The 18,984-nt window shown below is 40.7% G+C and overlaps 1 long non-coding RNA gene across 7 annotated transcripts in view; it reads left to right on the plus strand.

Annotated features, from left to right (window-relative positions):
• LOC137480797 (uncharacterized) overlaps positions 1–18,984 on the plus strand; it is a 149,149-nt gene that overhangs the window by 52,511 nt on the left and 77,654 nt on the right. Inside the window, exon 3 of one of the 7 annotated variants that reach the window (XR_011003088.1) lies at positions 15,072–16,724. The exons of the other annotated variants lie outside the window; for them this stretch is intronic. This is a non-coding gene — a long non-coding RNA (uncharacterized lncRNA). Of the gene's footprint in view, positions 1–15,071; positions 16,725–18,984 lie in introns of those variants that run through there. 7 annotated transcript variants of the gene reach the window in all.

The following is an 18,984-nucleotide window of genomic DNA, read 5'->3' on the forward strand; positions in this document are numbered from 1 at the left end:
AGAAGCACTCAGCAACTTCCTACCTGCTCCCTCACTGCAGCAGTGCTGCAGCTGGATCTGCCATCCTCCACACCCATGGCAGAGGACAGGGCAGGACCAAAGAATGACAAACAAATTTAAAATTCATCTTGATATAATCAAGGAATGTATTTTATCTGAAGACTCGAGACAAAGATAAGGAACAAGCAAGTCACAATTGATTTCCCCCTTTAAACTTGTCCAACACAAGGGAGCAGATCTTCCCATGATGTAAATCTGCACAGCTCCACTGACTGGAAAGAACAGTTGTAATTTATCCTGCCTGAAGGTCTGCACAGAAAAGGCTTGAAGTTTCTTACAATTCATTGGAAACTCGTGACATTGAGAGCAGGTGTTTGACTCCACTGTCCTCTGAAGCAAGTGGCAGCACAGGCGACTTTTAATTACAAATACTTGATAAATCTCCTTCAGAGAAACTGAGGAGCTTGTAAGATGTTTGAGTCAGTGGTGGCTGATTTCACTTCTTGTGAGAAAGCTGTATTGCTGCAATGTCAATCTCAGCACAAAGGCACCATGCAGCAACACTGTGGAAGAGGTTCCAGGGGTGCAGCCATGCATTCAAGGATCATCTCTACCTTGTGGAGATCAGTGGGTTCCTTTCCAGAGAGCACAAAAGCCTGAGAGAAACAAAAGGAACCTATTTCAAGCTTTTCTTGTGAAAACAGTATCTCTCCACAACACCTGACACCTCATGCAGCTGGTAAATACCATTCCCTATAAGCTACCTAATCTTTTTTTTATGGGTATTTGGCCACCTACACTTGACCACCAAACTTCCACTCTGTTTGCCTCTGCTGACATTTATATAACAAAGGGCTTCTAACTGTTCATTTGTCAGCACAAGAAAGTTGAGCACAGGAGGAGACAAATATGATGGGCACCACCGAGCAGCACTCAGAGCACTGCTGCTACCTGTATATCCAGAATCTGTAATAGTTATGTTGAGCCCTTGCTCAGAAAGAAATGCTGCCAGGTGCTTGGAATGATTTAACTCTCTTGTTCCTGGACAGAAGTGGATGCTGTTATGTACTAACTCCTTTGTCTGCTGGATGTCTCATTATTGTTAAAGATTTCATAGTTCTGTGATATAAAGGAAACACAGAGCTTTGGGCATGGTCTTTTTATGCAGCATATCTAGGGATCACTTGCATTCTCCTGGAATTAGCAACCAGGAATGGAGCTGACAGCCTCTTCTTTCTCATCTTTCTACCTCCAGTCCATGGGTAGGGATTTCTGAGCAGGAGAAATGAAGAGGAGAAGGTCCTGCCTGCAAAGCTCAGCATGTGAGTAGAGCTTTCTGGACTTTTCCCTGTTCATCTTTCTGCTCTGCAGAGTCTGAGTTTCCCAGGCAGCAGCTGTGCACATCCTGCTGGTTGCTGTGCTCCACTGGGAACGGTGTTTGATTGTGGTCTTCAGCTGTTCTGCTGACAGGTCTGGGTGAAGCCTTGCATTAACACTCACACAGACCTGGTCCTCCTGAGTGCCTGAGAGTCACTGAGGAAAAATGCTGTGCTAATTTCTCTCTTGATGACTCCTAGCACTGGAATGTGGCTTTTGGTTGGAGTTCCTGCCAGCTTCATGTAGCTAAAGAATTTAAAGTATTTGAACAAAGACTGCTGTCCCTTGGGAACAGAGCTGCCTGAAAGGCAGCTGACACTGGCTCTGACACTGAAGGATTCAATCTTGATTTCAATATCTGCAGAATGATGGTTCTTTCTGAGTTTCTAAATCTGGAAAGTGGTCAACAGGATCACCTTACCTTTTTCACTCGTGCTGGAGAGCAAGGTTTTATAATGATATGTCCATGCCTAGTTAGAGCTGATGTTTCTTAAAGATTAATATAATTTGGCTAAGAGGATTTTAGTGCAAAATGCATAAGAAAAAAATTACTGCAAACAATAACAAGGTCCCTGAACTGTCTTGAACTTGTACAATTGAGATTTTCAAGTACTGTCAAATCATCTCTGCATAAAGCTGAACAGATGACATTTGTTTAATTATAATGTATTTAGAAAATGGAGCAATATTCCTAATTGCTTGTGAGTGTTTGCATTACATCTTTTGTACAATATCTTTACCAATTTGAAGACATTTTCATTGAAACGGTGAGAAAATTATTTATTTTGCAACAACTGGACACAGAGATTGCATTGTGATTATGCCTTACATAGGATTTTGGAGTATTTGCTGCTCACCTTTATGTAGTAAAAAATGTTGCTGAGAAGAAGCTATTTTTCTGGTAAGAGAAGACCTGCAGAAACACACTGAAATTGTGGTTGAGCTAAGAAAATGCATTTCAGTAACCTCAAGGCTTCCCTCACTGTAGCAAATCAACTTATCCAGGCACTGATGTTTGAAGGTTGTGTTTGGATTTCCTGTATTGTTTTCAGGGTGTTTTTCTGGTTATCCATGATTAAAAATTTAGCAGACTTGTGCACAGACTTGCCTAGCTGTGGGTTAGTGAAGTATGAACTTCTTATACAGCTTTTTTAGAAGCTGAGGAGTACTAAAAAAAAAAATCTGTCTGGTTTCCCCGTGCTCCTGAAGCAGGAGCATGCAACAGAGGAAAGCCAGTCTTGTTTCAGAGTTTTTGGAGAATTCCAGTTTCCTAAGGGTGTGGCACAGTTTCTCATGTATGACAGGCAAAGTGAGACAGGTGTAAGTAAAGTGATTTCAGCACTGATCACTCTGCAAACCCTCAGGAAAGGTGAGGAACGGGGTGTGGAGTGTGCTGGTGAGTGAGTGGCAGAGTGTGGCTGTGCCTCTGTAGGAAACAAAGATCAGAACAAGCAGTGAAAGCTAATCCATAAGATGATTCATGCGATAAGAACTTACCAGGATGATGAAGTATGTGAGGTCTGTGTGGTCTGTTGCAATTAAGGCTCTCTGAATCAGCACAGCAGGTCACACATGTTGGTATTCACACCGTGCTCTGTGGCACACGTGCATCAGAACTACTGTCAGCCTGGAGATTTCAGCAATAATCAATAACTTCCAATTGGTTGCCCCTAAGCATTTGCACTTGGTGAGCCAGAATGCCTTCTGAATAATGAAAAGGATCTGAAAACAGGCATCCTAGAACCACAAGGTTTGTTCTTCAGGATCACGACGTTGTTACATGTCTGGATAGTTTATCAGGTTGTGGACACTGGATTTTACAAACTTGTACCCCCCTTCACATTCCCTACTGGGAAGTCTTGCACATTTTAAGACATTTGCCATCAGACTGGAGGGAACAAACCCAAGGCCATTTCAGGTAGACCTCTGAGATACTATAATTTGAAATTGCAGCCCAGACCTGGGAAAGAGCAAAGAGTTTTGCAGTAAAATATTGATTCTGCAGAGAATTCTAAAAGCAGGGTTTGGAAACTGCAGCAGCTAAAAGGTTTTTTTTTTTTTTCCCAAACAGCAATAAAGTACTTGGAGTATCTGTGTAACTTTTGTGAGGAAAATCTGTCCCTGGAAGCTGCTGCAGTTGTCTTTGAATGAGTTATTGTCTCTTAGCAAGCTTTAGGGTGTTGTTGAGATCCTTCCTTGCAAGGCTCGAGGGATGGAGACAACAGTTTTAAAGATTGCACTGCAATCATCCTTACAAGACCTGGCACTGGGGAACAGGAGGGCAGTGACAGCCAGTGTTTTTTTGGGTCCAGAACTGTTGTCCCTGTTTCCTATAATTTCAAACATAATGAGCATCTTAGAGTCAGGTAAGTTTTAAAAAGAGATGCACTATTAAAAACAAATAGTCACTGCCAGCAGGGATGCAAGCTGGGACTACTAAAAGATGATCTGATGAGGATAGTTAACTGCAAATGGGATGTGGATTTCACTCTAATAGTTTATCAACAGGAGCTTTCTGAAAAGCTCTTAAGTGTGCTGCCAAATCCAGCTTCCAAGGCAAGGAAAGTAATATAAGTCCAATGTTGTTAATGTCAGTGGTTTCTAATTAATTGTATGTTACATGCAAAAAATCACTAGAAAGTATAAAGCATTATTTAAGCCTTGCTTTGTGTCTGTCTATTCAGATGTTGCTTTGTTATAAATATATGTTCCTCCTCAAAGCCCTCAAGCTCTTGTAACAGACTATATGGGTTGCACTATTCTCTTCATACATCTAGGAGATACTTCTGCTGTTAAAAGAAAAATACAATTCCAAAAATGTGTACATGTGCCCGGGTTTGTACATCCTGAAAGAAGAGAAAAACCTATAAGGAAAACAATAATCTCTTATGGTGCTCAAGCAATTATTTTGTCTGCCTTCTATTTTATTTTGAACTCCTTTTTAAGCAGCCCTATAAGTTTTCTAGCACTGATGTCTACTCTTTGGTCATAATGTTTCCCTGCTGCCTAGTTAAAGTAAGGTGAAAAGAAGCCTCATGTTCCATATGTTTATTGAGGGAATTTTTTGTGTGTGCAGTTCACATAAAATTGCATCCATTTGGCTCAGGATCCATAGTGTAATTCCATTAACAAAGCAGCTCTCTACCTTTTGTGTATGCTGTTATCCTTAAAGCCCATTCCTGTCATTGTGTCTCCCATAAAAAGAGAAGTTTCGCAGGTGATTTAGTTCAGTTCATTTCCACTCTGTTCCATTTTCTTTCTTTGTAGACCAAATAACTTTTCAGAAAACATTTGATAGAATCATTTTCATTTTTCCATTCAAGATAAAACTTGTACTGAGTAAAGTAAAATGCATTTATTTGGTCAAAATTTTCCCTTATATAAAGCGTGAAGTTGGTTTTTTCTGCTTTATTTCGCTGTGTTCCTCCCTCCACCTCTGAGGGCTGAGATAACTTTTTCTGTAAAATGTGAAGAGCACATGTGGCATTGTATGCCATACAGCACTGAGGGCTCCCTGTGCATCTGAGGTACACAAAGCTCTTGATTCAGCCTGAAATTGTTTATTCTTCCAAAAGAGGAACAAAATATGACCTAGCTCAAAACTTCTCAGACAGGAGCACAGTTTTCCTCAGTGCCTCAGAATGAGCAGTTCTTCCAAAGCCAGCGGCTGCTGCTCCTGCCTGAGCTTGAGTTTAATGTAGTCACAATGTGTTGTTGCTTCACAAGGACATCCCTTAGGAACCCCTCCAAAATCTGGGATATCTAGAAATTACATGTTCAAAGTAAGTCATTCCTCCTTAGCAGAAGTACCCCAGCAAGACTCTTACAAGGGCACTTTACAGGACTGCTGAGGTTTAAAAAATAGGACTGAGTTCTCCAATTCAATGCCTTGACCAGAGACCCCAGAGTAAGGCAAGCTTGTTTGCCCTCTGGTTTACAAAAAGACAGTCAGGAGCAAGGCTGTTTATTGCCTGATGTACTGGTAAAAGTAGTTTTGTGGCTTCCACATATTCTCCAGCATTCTGCCCATAGTCCTCTGGCATCTCTCTGATGCCATTGTTTCTTCTTGTACTTTCTACAGCACCTCACACAGTGAGGTCTCAGGCCATGGAAAAGCAAGAGTATAAACAATAGCAGTAAGTGACCTCACTGAGCCTGCCTGCTTGTGCCTTCCATCATAAAGCTTGTGGTATTTTAGAGGCAGGGAAAAAAACTGGAGGGAAACAAAGGGAGATTAAAAAAAAAATAATTTACTACCCTGAAGTGTGGGCTGAGAATCTGCCTGAAATATGAAAATATATGCACATGTAGACATCTAAATGAGACTCTTTAGTGTGATGAAAACAGCTCATCAGCCCTCATGAATTGCACACACAATTGTTTTTTCGAGCGAAACTGGAAATGAGTGACTGCTTTTCCCCCTCCAAGTTAAACAGACTGCTGGGCTTGTGCTTCACTGCTGGCCCGGGAAGGTCATGGGAGACTTTCTTTGTTCACCCTTCCCATGTGCTGCTGTATTACTCACTCTGGCATGGTGGAGAGAGTGCCCCTTTTTAGAAACTGCATCACTGGACATTTGCTAAGGCATATTGCCAGATTTAATAATTGATGGGCAGAAGATCCTGTGTCCCTGTCTTCTGACCTCACGGAACATTGAAATATGGCAAATAACAATGCACACATGACCCCATGGAGGTGACCGGTGCCATATTCCATTTTCTCCCTCTCTCTTCCCCTTCTCCTCTTTCCCTAACCTTTCCATACCCATTTTTTCTGTTCAGGATGTTTGTGCATCTCTTCACCTGGCTTTTAGAGTATAATCTCAGTTTTAGCATATATTCATATTTCCAGGTACAAAATTAAGATACTGCTAAGTATCATCAAAGATAATGATATAATAGTGGATCCCTTTGTCTGAAATGTGCTTTTAGGTATTACCTTGGTCAGTAATTTAATTGAATTGGATAGTGACAACACACTGACATTGTTAAGGTTAATGACCCAATGATTTACAAGACAAGGCACATTTACCGGCAAATGGATTTTAGTAATTGTTCTACTGAACAATGAGTATAACAATTTGTACATTGATCCACAAAGTCCTACAGCAAAGCCTCTGTTCTTACTTTGCCAGTGCCCCTGTCCATAAATTCAGTGTTGCTCAGAGAATGTTTTCTTGGCCCTGCTGTATTTTAACTGCATTGATCTGGATATCAAATTATTTCCTTTAGTGTGATCCCCAGCTTTTGTTGTCTGTGTGGGGCAGTGCTGGGTGTGGAGGTGGTAAGAATGGGAGAATGTGACCTGCCCAGGCAGGGCAGGGTTTGTCTTGGCTGGGTTGGCCCAAAAGTTTCTCCAGTCAGTGGTTCCATCTCTTTGACATATGCTTAATGTCTCTTTCAGTAAATTTAGCCTGTTCTGTTTTCTCTTCCAAAATGCTGTGGAAGGCCATGCCAAATGTGGTAGGAGAAATCTAGTTTACTCAGAGTTATGATCTGTATTAAGTAACCCTGTAATCTTATGCAAAACAAAGCAAAAGTGTTTGTTCCTCTTGAACTTCTGCTTAGCGCTTGCTCAAAATAATTTCTATTAATTCTTTGTTATCTAAATTGCAGGGTTTTTTAATGTTTGTTTGGGGTTTTTTGTATAATTTGGTTTCTTGTGTTGAAACCAACAACCAATTCATTAATTTTGCTTAAATATTTTAAATACTATGACAAGAGTAACTTTGCTGGAGCCTGGAATTTTATGAATGTTTAAGACCAATTGAAAAAGTCATAAGAAGTCTTCAGCCAGAGGCTTTAAGCTCCTTGATTTTAATTGTCTGTACTGCTAATTAAAGATTATGATTGTAAGAGACAGCGTTTAGCATCTTTATTAATTGATTATTGCTTTATTGCTGGAAAATGCAGTATTTAATCATCATTGATCTGCTGTACAGCTCCATCACTGGCATTAGCTGAAACACAGAACTGAACACAGAACACAGAAATGTTTATTGAACATGGTTCTCTCTTACAGTATTATTGACAATGTTATCATTTCCATAGAGGTAATGGACCAGTAGCTGTTGGTTAGATACTCTTTGTTACAACGCAGTTTATAAACTTCATTTTATTGTCCTTAGTTTTATTGACCATTGATTTCTTCAGTTGTCCTTTTTCTTCCCTTATTAATTTTGTGTCATTGCTGGCTTCTAGTGCATTGCTGCCAAGTTTCTCTCTTTTGCACTTGACATTTATTGGCATTTCCTCCATTTTTAACTACTTTCACTCCCCCTTCATGTCACAATGAGATGGTTTGTTCAAGGTATTATTGCAATTATCAGCCATGCGTTCTTCAATGCACTGCATGTGGTACACCCCAAAAAGATTGTAAGGCTTCTGACCTTCAGCACAATATCCAGCAGTGCTTAGGTCGCAGGTGTCTCTCTGTTTGGTCTTAACAATGTTTTCAAATAAGTAAATACCTCTGGTTCTAGCGTCAATAGTAAAAAGAGAAAATGAAGAAGAAAATGTCACTTTTTCCCATGATAGCGTGAACTAAATGGAAGTAACTGGATTCTTTCTGTTTAAGGAACAATGTGCCTCTTACAGTTATCCAGCACAGTGACAGTGGTGCTATGGTGGTGAGTTTTTTGACAGGTCCATAGTTTATTTATTTCTCTCAGTAGGCCCACAGCCTGCAGTTCAGGAGATGGGAGGGTTGTAAAGGTTGGATGGGTATTATTTCCTTGTTTGCTAAACTGCTCTCTGTAATTTCAAACAGATCATAGAGACCTTTAGAGATACCCAAAGCAGTGGGAAGAATGCCACAGTGGAAAATACATTCTGTCCCTTGTCAAACTGATACTTTTGGGTATAGTCTCTAGTAAAAGAAAGAAACCAATAGTATGAAAGAACCACCTGTAGATATTAAGAGAGCAACAGAGTGATGAATAAGGACTTTGGCCTTTTAAAGAACCATAGAATGTCATAGAGAGGTCAATGAAGACTTTGAAAAAAAATTAAGATATTGAAACTGTGTTTACAAACTAGAAAAGGAAATGACACAAAAATGAGCTTAAGAAAAGAATAAACAGTGAAAAGAGAAGCTGGAAGGATATATTAACGTGTGTCAAGTGTTTGTCTTACTTTGCAATAAGAAGCTGCAGTGTATGAAAACTCCTACAGATTTCCTCATTCTCTGTGGCACAGGCAGGTGAAATATTCAATGAAGCCATCTATAACTTTTCTGATTGCATTTTAAACATTTATGTTTCTAGCCTCTATATCTAATAAACCTGAGACTTTAAATGGAGCATGGGTTATTAAATCATATCTTTTCCATCAGTCTCATCAGTGGAGGGTACTGATAATATTAACACTGAATGAGACCCAACCTGCTTTGCATTCCCTTTTGTGCTGAACTCTAGTCCTTCAGCCTTGATGGATGGTTATTTGGGATCTCCTGTTTCCAGTTGTTTTCATACAGAAATTATATGGTCATTAGTTTCCACTCCTGTTTTTCCAACAGTCTTACTGAAAACTGTGGGTTAAAGGCCTTACCCAGAGGTGCAAACAATAAGCTGTACATATGGTTATTGCTACAATTACCTGCCCAAACTATAATGAAAAGATCTGAACCTTAGATTGAACGGTATAGTGAGTGTTTTACAAAGCCTCGTTGCCAATCTAAAATAAAACAATTGGGAAAAAAAATTTAAATGCTATAAACTAAAGGAAAGAATGAAAGGTATATAATTTCATATAAATTTTCATAATTGATGGGCATTGAAGGAACACAGGTATAAGTACACAGAATCTTTTCAATTCAAAGTCTTCATACTAATTATCAGATCACTATAAGCAAATATTTGTCTTCACAGAATCACAGGGAAATGAAAACTGGGCTAAGTGTTATGGCAACAATGTAAAAGAGGAACTTAATCAATGACATTATTTACTTGCAGCTGCTTTGTTTACATTTCTGGCTTTCAAGCTATTTTAATGTAAAATTAGGCATAGCATAGAAGGTAAAGCAAGTTCAACTTGGTCCTAGGTCTGGATTGTGAGCAATCCTGCTCGTTTGCAGTGGCCCACCCTGGAGAGTCAAAGAAACTCAGCCCTTTTCTTCCTCTGAAACGCTGCATAAAATTTTTAGCCAATATGGACTGTCTCGTGAAGATTTGATACAAAACTACACATGGTATCATGTTTATGCTCAAACTGTATTCACATTCCTTTCTGGTTCAGTGACAGTGTGTTGCTTTTCTCCTCCCTGAAGCACTGGTGTCAGAGAGCACCACACAAGCCCAGGGATTGTTTTTAGCAGGTGGGATATGGCAGGTATGAGGCACTTGGATCTACATTTCTTTAAGCACTTTTTACCAAGTGTCAGGAAGGATGAAGTGACAAGGTCTCAACACAGCCTGGCCAGGATGTAGCAGGGGCTAATGGCTAAATAGAAAAGTAGAATATCTGTGCAGAAGGCAAATGCAAGCAAATAGCATCAGAGAAGCAGAATGCTTCAGGAAGCTGCAGATGGAGAACAAATCCCCAGGTTTGGTCAGCAGAGATTTCAGAGAGGGTGATTTCAGGGGAGTTTGTGTTTGGTTTGGACAAGGAGAGGAGGAAGATAAGGTCAAATCTGAGAGAGAGCACTGAGGCAGTCCCTGAAGGAGAAAGCAGAAAGGTTAGAAAGCAGCAGCACCATTGGCTCTGCTTAGCAGGAAATGATGTGCCCATGGGATAAACGAGGCAGAGGCACTGTGGGAAGGGTGAAAAGTGAGGGAAGAAATGGTTTTGACATTTTTTGCTTTATAGAAATTGGTCAGCAAGAACAGGTGACTGCATGCAGTGCATGGGCTGGAGCTTTGCTGCTGGTGGTCTGTTGAGCAAAATGATGCTCTTAATACAGCTGTGTGTGCTGGTGGGAAACAGGCTGGAGAAGGATGCAGAGCAGTTACAGCAGCTTTTGTGGACACAACCCTGCACTCAGGAGAGTGGAGCAGTCCTGGGTTTTGTGCAAGCCTTACAATACCTGAGTGCAATGGTGGGGGGCTGTTCTTGGAGTCTGCTGAGTTCTTCCTTCACAGACACAAACCAGGTTCATTCTTTCTGCTTGATAATATTCTCTCTTTGCCCCAGTGATCAGTTCACTGTTTCCATTGCTGCTTTCCTGATCTTGTCCGCAAGCAGTGCAAATCAAGGTCTGCACTAGGTCGATTTTGAATTAATGAGTTTGACAAATGTTTTCATTTGAGAAGACATGCTGCCTCATTGGGCTTGACTTATCAGGAAAACATTAGAGTGACAATGCTGGATTTAACTTTAGTTATCAACACTTTCAGCCTACATTGGTCTAAGTAATTGTCCTGTTCATACGCTGACAGGTTAAAATAATGTATTCTGGAATGAGACTGCTTCCACAGAAGATGAAAAGCAGCCTAAGAGGGTTATCAGCTGTTACTATCTGTGACAAGCAGGGTGAGCTAGATGTATGGATAAATTACTATTGCTCCAGAGGTAATTCCTATTATCAAGAGACATATAAGAACCTCTAACAAGGCATTAATACAGTACAGCTACTAAAAAAGCTCATCTGTCCTACTGAAGCTCTGAACTAATGGCACATTCTAGGGTTTTCTTGATGCTGCAGTGACAAGTGGTGATAGACCTTTAAATAAAATAAAAACCCTGCTAGGCTTTTGGAAAGTCAGGCAACTGTGAGGATTTAAAAGCTAATCTTTAGGAAAATAAATAAATAAACATCTTTATCTGAGATCTAAGCACCATTAGGAATGATGCTTCTGGAATCCTCTTTATTAAGAATCAAATAATGTCGTGCAGATGGGATCTTGGCAAAGTAAGCAACTGCTGATAAAATTTTCAGTCCAGAGAAAAGATGCTTGCTTTTTATTTTTTTCAGTAAGTATTCTTGGAATCAAATAGAGCAATTATTTAAATATGAATTGTTAAGTTTCTTTTCCATTTGGAAGGTGGTACTGAATTACTGAGAAATGGAACTCAATGGAACTTGAATTGAGCAGCTGCTGTGGGCTTGGTGCAAGGGGGCTTCCATAGGAAGATAGGAAGCCTCTTCCTCTTTGGACTCTTCATGCCATTCATTGGGTTACTTAACTTGTGTCAATGCAGTTTGCTAGGAAATTTTTAGGAGGGGTTGGCTCACTCATAGATTTGTTCATCTATAAAAGAGATGGAGTAGAAATGTCTTTTACAGCAGAAACTCCATGCCTCTCTGGAGTCATGCAGAGGAATTGTAATTTTATGTGTAATGTGCAGAAAAGATGGGAATTTTTTCTGTTATTTTCTAGGAGAAGTTATATAGGACTTTATTTACCTCATTGTGCTTGTTCCCCAACATCATAGGCATCGTTTTCAGCAGTGCTCAGTGGGAGCAAGCAAACAAGGGATGGGAGTGTGCATGCTCCATACCAGCTGCAATGGTGGAAGTTAAATATTGATGGGCTAATTTCAAATGGGAGTTGTGTGTGATAATAAGAGGGTTAAAGCTGAAGGAAGGATTGCTGCAGGCTGCTCAGTTGTTCCAGAGGGAACTGAGATTGAGAACTGAAAAGCTCTGCCAGGTAAAAGAGGGCAGCACTGTGTTAACAGCAGAAACACGAGCTGGGAACTTCATGAAGGCTCATAACAGGCACAGGAGGTTTGAGAAGGAAAGGGGAAAGAGGAGATTGTATAAATATGACAACAACTACCGCTCAAACAAAAGGGAAAACAGTCCTAGAATGGGGAATAATGCTGAATAGCCATATGAGTACAAAGTATGGAACTGCACCTTTTGAGAGCAGTGCTGTAGCTTTATCCAGTTGCTGAATCAGTCCCTTAATGTAAGGAAAAATCTCCACATCAGTTCATATACTGAAAAGAAAACCTATTTGGTTTGATTAATGCTGGAGTCCTACTTTGCAGCAATTAGAATACAAAGCTCTTTCCCTGCTGTAAACTGTCTGCCTTTCTGGCACCCTTTACAACAAAGGAACCTTATACTTGTGATTGTGTGATTATTTTGACATCTTTGCAAATGGCCTTGCTGTAGGTGAAGTCCTAGGGAAGAGAGGGGCTTTGGACACAAGCAGAGCTGATGCACCTCTTTCCCAGTGCATGAGGTAGTCCTAAACTGCACAAGAATAAAAATGGTAAATGGTGAAAATAACGTCAGTAGATATCATAATTTTGCTTTCTTCCTTTGTGCCTTCTTTTGAACTTGAAATAAAAATGTAGACGAGAGTGAGATTGTTGCTCTGCGGAGGAAGGGTTACTGCTGGCCAGGGCTGCTCAGCAGCTTTGCCTCATCTGGGAAGCTGAGCGGTGAAAAAAGAGCTGGAAAGCTGAGAGTGCTGGAGGTTTGAACCTATGTTCACCAAGACAGTGATGTGCTCAGGCAATGGTGGTTAGAGAGGTGCCTTCTCCTTCAAATTAGAGCCTCTACAGTGAAGAAATCAACCTGCAAAGACTGGGAGGAAAGAAGGATGCCACACCAATACTTGCTCACACTCTGAACTGGGAGCTGGCAGAGGTGGGATGCATTTACCAAGGCTTACAGACAACATGTTTGTTTTATTTGTGTATTTTTAATATGTGGCTTGGATTGTAACATTTTGCAATGCAAGGCTTGACCTTGTTTGTTACATACTGCCAAGATGGGTCTACTCAAGTATATTTTCTGGCAAACACAAAAAAATCTGGGTCAGGTGTCAGGATTGGTGTTGATTTTAAATGGCTGTCATGGGGAACCAGGCATTGGAGAGGGGAAGGAGTGTGAATAGGTAGCTACACCCTGCATTCTTCTTGGAAGCTGCTTGTTGTTAGCCTAGTGTTTATTCATGAGGAGACCAGCATTTCTAGGAGGCACAGGTTATAAATATTTAGCACTGTCAGTGGAGAAGGAAAATATTGTTGAAACAATGTCTTCATTTGTCAGAGGAGAAACAGGAACTAATTTTTTTGAGAGAGATCATAGTTAACTGCTCTCTGTGAACTGTTTCTCTAAAGATTTTGGACAGATGGATGTTCATGCAGCCAGAGGACTGAATGCAAATTGAGAGGAACATGCTTCCATTTATAAAGGCAGGGAAATCATTCTGTCAGGCAGGATATAGGTACACAAATTAGGCAGGTATCAAAATTATATCTTGTCTTCAATGGCAACTGACTCTCAAAAAGAGACTATGGACAGGAATAGCTGAAGATCTTACAGGCTGTAATTTAACTCTGACAGGAAGCTACAGTAGTAGTCACCTGCTAATAATAACGGCAGGCAGATTTGCCCTACTGCCCTTCAAATTCCCTTCTGTGCTGTCATTGAAAAATTCCAGCCTGCAATTCCTCTGCACAGAAACCTCCCACAGAATCCTTGAACTACCAGTGAGAAGACAGGGAAATGGCTGCAGGGCTCTGCCATGTGGAAGAGACTTCTTGGCCCACAAAAAAAAATTGCCTTATTTCAAAGTAAGTGCCAGGATGAACTCTTTGAAGTGAAGTCTGCAATTGCCAAAATAAATTTTTGTGCAGAGAAGAGCATATAACATAAATACTGCAGACAGATGAAGGCGGGGGATGGGAGGCAGTGGTGAACATGTGGTCATACTTGCTTTGGAGCAAATCCAGGAGGATGCTGCTCTTTGTCCCCAGCCTGATGCCTGCCTTGGTGCTCACCCAAGGGTGTCAGCCCTGAGCTACTGAGCCTCCTGCTTTGCTCTGAAGATTCCTACACCCTCTATAATCAAAAACATTGTGTTATTTCCAAAGGAAATGGGATTGGACTTAAAAGCATAATAAATGAAAAAAATCCTCAAAATATTTTGAAGTCAAAAGTTTGATATTGAGTAGTATCAAAAATTGTGACTGTAAGCATTTGCTTTCTTTCAAAATTCTTAGTTTCACAGTGGAAGATGAAAAGTCTGCTCAAAAACCATTTTGTACTTACTATTTATTCCTGGCCCTGGTTTTTAGCTTTTGACATTTGGAAGTAAAGTTGAAAGTCACTGATGAAAATTTAAGTTATTGCCCTCTAACTTTTGACAGCATTTTCCAAAGTCCCTGCTAAGCCCAAAGTATTTTCTACACAGCCTGTTCTTTGAAATTCAGTCACTTTTCTTTTTCCTCATAAACATGTATGAGTCTATGCCTGGCCTTTGGTAAAATAAGAGTAAGACATATTCCCAGCTTAAATCTTCCTAACATCCAAATTTCTTACTAAGCTTCTACTGCTGCTGAATTTAATCTACTGTGAATTATCAGAGTTCAGCTTCTAGTATAAAGTAGGTTTGACCTCTGGCTGTGCAGTTTTCTTTATTATCATTTTCATTTGTTTGTTCATGGATATTTTATTGTCCAAAAATTCTTGATGGCTGGATCAGGATCTCTCACCTTATAAGCAATGTTTGCTGGCAATTGAAAGACCTGAACAGCATATTACTTTTCAATTAAATAAGTTTCCTTTTAATCCTCAGTATTTTCTTTATGAAATTTTCATCTTTCTGGAAAATACTGGAGATGTAGGGAGCTTTCGAAATGGGTTGGAAGTTTGTGTTCTTGCATTGTCCTTTCTCTAACCTCTGCTGAACTGCTGTTTTGTAACTTTTAACAAGTACAGTAAATGACAAATGATATCCCTCGAGGTTTATTCATTCCTATTCTCATATACCACCATTTAACTTGGTGTCATTTCAGCACAGTCTGTAGCTCCTGGAAATGCTCCCCACCTGATTCCTCAAGGGGAAAAGCCACCCTGCAGGACTGCCACAGTTCACAAGACAGGCCCCATCAGCAGGGCTTCAGGCACGGCTTACGCAGGCAGTTGCCCAAGGTGGGGACCTGCCTGGGAAATAAAATGGGGATCAAATGGTGGCTGTGGATGGGCATCTTTATGCTCAGCTGGGTTTCTGTGTCTGTCCCTGCCTTCTCCCTGCTTGGTGAGTGCAGATCCCCCCTCTTGCAGCCCCTTTCTCAGATGCCTTCTTACTCTTTCCCCTCTGTAGCAGAACCATCCCTTTGAGGACGATTTCTTGTGGTGCAACTGTGGCAACACAGAGAATAGGAAATAATGGAGCTGGAGTTGGGTTTTCCATGGGAAAGGTGTAGAGTGGCACTATTCATGTGGCAGTTTTCCATCCTGACCAGGTCTCATCAGGTTCCCACACCCATGATACCCACTGCACTCCTGCAGGAAGTCCTCCCTTCTTGCATTTCCCCAGTTCCTGATAAGCAGCACAGGTCCCACTGCACCCCTGGAACTGCCTCTGGTTTATGACCATAGTGGTAAAATTGCCTGCAGGATGCACACAAAAAGATTGAGTTTGAAAGGAGTCCTTTTGTAGCTGCAGTGTCCTGGACCATAATAGGAGAATGTTTTATGGACATTGCTGATGTGGGTTATATGGCTGCAGGATGGGAATGGTGCTTTTTTAAGAGGGGTGAGCCTTGGATTTCCATCTTTTTATAGACTGCCATGCTGCTTTGAAGAAAGCCCTTGCATCTTCAGTAAGATACACAAAGTAAATGTGAATTTTTTATCTTAGAGTTATATTGTTCAGTAGACCCTCTGTGGTTTCTTGTTCTGTCACTCTTCAACCCCAGTGTTTGCAGTATTTCTGCAGTCAACCTGAGCATGCTCAGGGTTGATTTGAAGGGAACTGCTGCAGGGGTAATGTTTGCCTTGGAAGAAATGTGTGTTTTCCAAATAAGTTTCTCTCCCTGGTTTTAAGACTTCTAAATAATTATTTTCTTTCACACCTACCCACCCACACACCCTCCACTCCCTGTAGCATTCCTGCTTGAATTTATTTTCTGTGAAAGAGACTTTCCAGGTCCAAGAATATTGCCTTGGAAATTGGTACGTTTGCAGTTAGGACTAAAGAGATTGTTGTGGCTTTTCAATGCCTCATTCTCAGGAAAATTCTGTCCTTTGCAGAGATGGAGCTGCTATGGCTCATTGTGCCACTATTTCCCTCTGTAGGGAAGCCTTCAGCTTCTGGAACCCATCCAGCCTAACTGTTGAAGCTTGGATTTGAAGTGAAGGTCCCAGCATGAGGCTGATGCCTGTCTCCAGACAGATTTCAGCCCCTACTGTCTTTGCAGTAATCTGAGTTTCCCTGGTGTACTGTGGGTGTGATGCAGGAAATCTTCCAGCAGCAATGCCACAACCATCTCTCTGTTCCCTGCCTTTCTAAACATAAGTTGTTCTCTTTTCACACTAAGAGGGAAAGAATTTAAGAAGAGAGAGAGGAAACCAGAGGACAGATTCCTAGCAGGTGCCTCATCAGATAAATAAGCTGCAGTGAGGTCCCTTTTATGAAAGCTGGAAAACACATTGAAAATACTTTATCATCCAACTATTACCTCTGAACGCAGGGGTTGACATGGTGGAAGTTTGCCAAGAAGTGACTTTTCTTCACCATGTCTCACCCTGTATTCCTGAGAGGCAGCAGGCTACTGGATAATCCAAGTACTTGAAAGATTGTTGGGATGTTCCAAAGGCTTTGAAAAGCTGTGAAATGAGCAATGCCCTTCCATGCCCTCCTAAGAACATGAGAGATAAAATCTCATAATGTATTAAACTGTATTGAATTAGTGGAAACTGTGATCATTGCTTCAATGTTTGTTCTTTAAAAGATGTTCAGAGAGCAATTTAAAAAAAAGAATTTGTGCCTTACAAAAATTCACTTACCCGGTTAGTAAACTGAATCTTATTTCACAGCAGGGAATAGAAAAAGGTGTCAAAGTTTGCATTGGAAATAAGATTCATTTTTTTTAACTATGAGTGTAATTATTAATTGAAACACCTTGGAGGAAGACATGGCAGAGTTTCCTCCAGTGGGTTGTTCAAATCAATAGGAGATGTCTCCTAAAGACTCACAAAGTGAAATTCCAGTCCTTCTTCTGTTAGAAAGAAAATCAGAGAAAAAAAATTAAGTATCTCTTTTGTCCTTGATCCTCTATAAGGTCTGTAAACATCTGCTTCCTCAATCTGCATAAATTTGCAGAATAGTGTAAACTTCTACAAAACAAAATATTGTAAAATATTATAGTTCTGTGTTAACCCAAAGATTCCAGACTTTCAAAAGCATTTTCTTCAGTTTTCTGCATCTTCTCTACTTATGTATTTTTTCCCCTTACACAAAATTCTTTTTATAACTAAATCTTTTATATGTTCTTTTGTGCCCTTTCTACACTGTAATCATTTCTTCATCATCATTCTTTCGTTGCTATGTGATGTTCCATTTCCCATGTGTTTTTCTTTGCTGTAGCTGTTAGCATCATTTTAACTCTTCACTTTCTGCACTTGCCAGTACTTTTTCAGTAGATACATATCAGCGAAAATAGACTGGACTTTCTGAAATAACAAGAAGGATTCATTGGTAAATACTAAATGAATTGCAATTGCACTTAGAGCTGCAAAGAACAACTGAGGTCACAGGAACAATTTAATTTGGTTTAACTTAGCCATTCCCTCCTGAAACAGCTGCTTTCCTCTCAAATGGCTGCAATGCTCTGCTCCATCAGAATTAGAGAGGGAATTACTTGGGTCAGCTTAGACAAGGCTGGTGATGGCACACTGGCAGTAGGGCTTTGACTTTGCATTTCAAAATTCACTCTGTGAAATGCATTCAGCAAAATATGATGATATCAGAAGCTTATTACTTGGAAAAGCCAATGAAGTGGTACATTTTCAGCTGCATGGCTTGATCTGTGAGCTGCAACTGGGTTAAACCCCCTACTCCTGAGAAAGTTTTGGAGAAACTTAATTTGAATTTTCTAATCACTGAAAGATTTGCAGGGGAAGCAGCTCTCCTAGCAGGCTCTGGGTGGCTGCAGCTGTGGGGTGCTCACAGCCAGGACCTTTCACTGTACAGTCCTCAGCACATCTGGGATCACTGTTTCCCTGCAGGGGGTCAGGGACTTCCATCACATCCCTTGCCAGTCCCACTGCAGCTATCCAACCAAAGCTGATTGAACAGCCACAATGTACATTAGGTAGCTGGCACATATTCCTTCTCTATTTATCTCCTTGGAATAGCCTCATTGATTTCTACACCAGCTGGGAGCATGGAGCAGGCCACACTTGCTTGGAGCTCTGTGCTTGTCCCCTTCCTTGTTTGGAAAAGGATGCCACTCTGGTGCCTCACAGTTCTACCTCCTTCTCTACACTCCTGAGTACTCTCAAGTGTGTTCAATTTGCACAGGCCAGGTAGAGCTCTAGTATAAAATCAAACCTGCAGTCAAAGAAGCCTGCAAAGAAATATAATTCAAAATGTGGGGGCTACTTAAGATATAGTTGAATTCCTAAAGGAAAAATCAAAAGCCAGCATCAGCCTATGCATCTCTGAAAGCCTGCTCACCACGTGTCTTTTTGCAGTAGATTTCCCAGCTCAGAAAACTCTCTTGAGTTGCAATTGTGACAGACAAACTGCCTGTCTTTAAGAGCATCCTCCAAACTTCCACTGTATCAGCTTCACACTAATTGCTTTACTGATGTCCACTTAGGCTGATGAATGCTAAACACTGCAAAGCAGTGGGAAGATTGGTTTGAAAAACTGTGCCTTGGAAATCCACCTGCCTTGCCTGCAGGAACAGAGCACTGGCT

Source organism: Anomalospiza imberbis, chromosome 11 (assembly GCF_031753505.1).
Source record: "Anomalospiza imberbis isolate Cuckoo-Finch-1a 21T00152 chromosome 11, ASM3175350v1, whole genome shotgun sequence".
NCBI lineage: Eukaryota > Metazoa > Chordata > Aves > Passeriformes > Viduidae > Anomalospiza > Anomalospiza imberbis.